This window comes from Octopus bimaculoides, chromosome 2 (assembly GCF_001194135.2).
Source record: "Octopus bimaculoides isolate UCB-OBI-ISO-001 chromosome 2, ASM119413v2, whole genome shotgun sequence".
Taxonomy (NCBI): domain Eukaryota; kingdom Metazoa; phylum Mollusca; class Cephalopoda; order Octopoda; family Octopodidae; genus Octopus; species Octopus bimaculoides.
The window spans coordinates 103194307-103199358 of record NC_068982.1 but is presented as its reverse complement, the minus strand read 5'-3'; positions in this window follow the sequence as shown (position 1 = coordinate 103199358).

The window sequence follows — 5052 nt, the reverse complement described above, 5'->3', positions numbered from 1 at the left end:
ACACGCGCGCACACACACACATACACACATTAAATAAACAAACTTGTATAATACATTTTGTTTCAGTGGCTAAAAAAAAAAAAAAATCCTATAAAAATTATTTTGAATATGTTCCTCAGTTTCTTTTTTCAACAAGCCTGTAAACTTTTGCATTCCAAGATTTTTCAGCATTTATAACAATATTACAGTAGAATAATGAAAGAAAGTAACAACGCAATACCAGAAAAAAAAAACAACAAAAAACAAAAACAGAATACACTGTGAAAGCAAGCAAAGGAAAAAAAAAAAAAATCTCAAAGGTTCCATGCATAAATAGAAAATAGAGAACTGTTTCTTTATCACCAATACATGGCAACAATTATTCAAACAATAAATTCACATATAAGAAATATTGCACAAATACAAAATACAATGTTTATTTTTGTTTTGATTTTTAAGGTTTTTCTTATTTTTTTCCAAAATGACTACATAGTGGGAAGGGGAGACAACAAACAAACAAACAAAAAATCTGAAATGTAAACAAAAAAATCTTGCTGGGTTTATCGAAATATTTATTAATCTAATTCTACTGTCAAAGAGTTGGACTGAAGCTTAAGTCTCTACAATAATATTGTTTTATTTTCTTTTTTTTCTGTAAGTGGATTAGGAAATGATTTTTACATTAATAATTTTTTCTTAATTTTTTTTTTCCCCACAATTCTTTATTTAGATTTTTGTCCAAGGTAAAAGAAAACAAAAAAAAAAAAACCCACAAGAAATCTTTTCCTTCATGACAAAATTAATTTTCAAAAAGATTTTTATATATATATATTTTTTAAAATAAATAAGAAATCAATTTTTGATCTCTTTTTCCCCATTTTATTTTCATTCCCACATCCCCCCGCCCTGCACTGCTGCTACCGAGGTTATTAACATCAAAAGTCATTTTCCCCAATTTTTACCATCATTAATATCTCTTTTCTTTTAACATCACAAATTTCTCAATGAAATTATTTTCATTTGGAGCTTCTTAGTCTATTCAACTTGGCTTCTTTATATCAACTTTCTTATTTTCATTCAAAAAAGCAATAATAATAACCACATTCTTTCTAATACCAAGTCATGTACAATGGTATGTCAATAATATGCTTTTAATTTTTATGGTTTCAAATCTAATACATATTTGTTATTATCTATTTTCATTTAATAAAGGTAAATCCAATTATATATACACATATTTTAAAGAAAATTTGTGTTTGTCTCTGTGTGTGTATGCACATATATATATATATATATATATATATATATATGCATACATATACACACATGCATGTATATACAAATATATATAAGTGAATATAAATGTATATATAAAGTAATGCATTGTTATGGAGCAGGATATGATAAAAGCAAAAAAAAAAAAAAAGGCCTCTAGCCGAAAAAAAAAAAAGTCATTTGATTTAACAATAGAAGTATATATAACTTCTTTTGATAAAATAAATTATAGTTTACATGCTTAACAAGAGTTCAGCTTAAGAAATTACAGAAGGACTAAACTAAATTTGAAATCAAAATGATAAGTAATGAATTCTTTGATGGTGACATGTCTAAATCTGCATTGGAAGAACAACAAAATAATAAAAAAGATACAAAACAAACAGAAAGGAATAATAACAGAAACTATAGCAATATACATTAAATGATTAAAAAGAAAGTTGACAAATCATTTAAATGAATATACAATGGGGTGGTAGAGCATAACATTGCCAGAAATGTTTATGTCATAACAGTTTGTTTTTAATGTCCTTTGATACATATTTTTTTTATTACATTTTTTTTTTTTAAAAGATCATCTGTACAATTGAATACTAACTACCGTTGCTGTTTATATACACTGATTACATGATACAGAATTTCATTTTAATTAATTGGATGGAAATTGTAAAAAAAAAAAAAAAAAAAAAAAAAAAAAAAAAAAAAAAAGTTTAAAATATCAAGCATAAATGCTAACACATTATTTCAGGGGAATGGAAATAATTTCCCCGAAGGAAGGAAAGAATAAACATTTTTCATATTTATAGCATTTGTTATAGAAGCATTATAACTACTAAAACATGGACCATATTGGATTGGTGGAAAAAAAATATATATATAATATATAAATTTGTATACACAATTTGTTTGGTGCTTATATATATGTGATAATTATTGTGTGTGTGTGTGTGTGTATATATTTATACATATGCATATATATATGCATACAAAAAGAAAAAATATGAAAGACCTGTACAATTTTTCTTCTTTTTTTATGGACATGACTTACAACCAATATCTGATTCACACTTAGTACTTTTTATTGTAAGAATAAGTGTATTATTATTAGATACATTGGTTGTACACTCAAAGTCTTTCAACCCGTATGACAAAGAAGCCCTCATTTCAGCAACAAGGAATTATAGGGATTCAATTGTAAATCCTTTTCTCATTTTATAAAAAAAAAAAAAAAAAAAAAAAGTATAGCTTTTGACAGTTGATTTTGACTATTGAAAACTGATTATCTGATGATAAAAATTAGAATAACAAGCACAACCCATATATTGTTTTCAATGAAAAGTAATAAATGGTACTATATAAATAAAATTTAAAAAAGGAAAAAAAAATAAATAAAAATAAATATTAGGTTAAATTATAATAATCTCTAGACATGCAAAAAAAAATCTAACTTATAAAATCAAAGAATTGTCACAAAACATAGTAAAACAAAGTATATAGGTTTTGCTAAAATATTGAAGTGTGAAGTGTTAGAGCATTGACTTTTGGTTATATTTAAACAAAATATACCATTAGCTAAAGAACAATGACAATATTTATAGAACTGTCATTGATCATGTCTGTCTGCCTGTTATATCTTCACTTGGCCTGGTTTAAAAAAAAACTGCTTTTAATCAAATGTATATATTAGCCAAATATTTTACTAGTGTGCAAGTAAGTTTGAGGTTAATGTTTAAAGTTACATTTAACAATGATTAAATGATTATTTTTTTGATATTACTACTACTTCTACTACCACTACTACTACAATAATAATAATAATAATAATAATATTATCATTATTATTTAGTTATTTGTTATCTTTTAGATTTACTATTTGTTTCTACAATTGGAAGTAAAAAAAAAGAAAGCAGGAATATGGTAAAGGAAAAAAAAACGAGAATATTGATGGTTTGTATTATGATTATTAAACTCATCCAGAATTTGAAAGAATTTAAAGAGAATAACAAGCATTATTTAGAAATGAAATATTCCATAAACGATTATTGATTAAATGCTTGAAAAGCCAAATAGAAACAACACACCATAAGAACTTCTAAAAGATTTGAAAATGTTCATCAGTTAACCTTTGAAAGAATCTTTTAATGCCAATGTTTCTAACAGCAGTGAAAATATAATTTACAGATGTGAATGCATCAATATCAAAAGTTATAGATTACCTACAATAGACAACTTAGATTTATTGAATACTTAATATCAATCAACACAAAGAGATTTAAAATCTAAAAGATAGATACCCAGAATGTGAAAAGAGTGCTTTGTGATGGAACACATAACACTTTCTTAGATATGGTATTCTTATGAAGACCTCATTTCTTACAAGAATAAAGTATAAAATCCTTAAGCCAGTACAAGTGTGCAGTTTTGGTAATTAAATGTAATATCAAGAACTTCCATATTAGATATTGTTTTACAAAATGAAGTAAGGCTACAAGTACATTCTGAACACAATTGGTAGTCTAAACATTTACTTTGTTTGACTAGGAAGAGTGTGCTTATATGTTCAGAGAGTAGGGAATGGGAAATTGTGATATTCATACCTTTCTAAACATATGAAACACTAAATTTACAGATGTAAAGCTGATCAGTCTATTAACTATTTGTCAAATTGGACCTTACTTCTAAATGCAAGATTCTAGAACAATCTGATCGAGTAGTCAATGGAGAATTATATATTGAATTTTATAATTACACAGAACCAATAAAAAGACTATAACTCTTAAAACTATATAACAATTTCCTGAGAAATGAATGATAAAGAGAATTAAGATATACAGTACCCAGAATTGATACTAATATCTTAAATATACTGAATGTTTGTGTCTTTAGTACCTCTCTTTTGAAAGATTTTCTTATCCACTGGAAAGAAAATCAATAAGAACAAAAATAGCCCTTGATTTGGACTGAAAATAGTTCAGGGGTGTTAGAAAATTTGGCTAGGAATTCACAGACAAAAAAAGTTTCAGATTTAACACCAACTTTATAATAGGCATGAATCAAGGAACAATATTTTAAACTATCACAGAAAGTTGTTTTGTATTTGGAAAAATAAAAGTAAAACAGAAAAAAGATTTGAAATAATAAAAATTTGAAAGAAAGTGGCTGCTTATAACAAGATCTATGAATAACAATGAGAGGCACACACTGCGAAGTAGTCGTTTGATAATGTTTTCTTTAGTAAGAAGTGATTGAAATGTTGTTCTCTCTGATATTCACCTGTTCTACATATTAAAATGCAAAGAAACCTATCAACAAATCTCAGAGATAACAATCAAGAAGTGATTCCTATTGACTTTAGTAATAGGACCACTAGTTTCAAATCAGAAATCAGCTCAACATTAAGATGATAAGCTAGAAAGCTAACAATAATGGTTCTAATGAGACTAATATGCATAGAAAGCACAGTCTGTGAGGTTATCACCAAGATTTTGATGAATTGTTGCTAGGCCATAGTCATCTTAACTGAATGTTGGCTGGCTCTAACAACTATTTTTTGGTGTTCAAAAACCACTTACGTTGTCAATATAATCAAATAAGTGACAATCAAGAAAATACATTGTCTTCTTCTACTTTTGGTTTTGCTTTGAAAAATATAACAATTATGACAAAGACATGATTTTTTTCAACATCAGCACTTGCTAAAAGAAATAAAAATCTTAGGACAGTTCATCTGCAACATCTATAGTCATTTTGAGCTACCTTTCTAATATGTGTGTGTGTGTGTGTGTGTGTGTGTGTGTG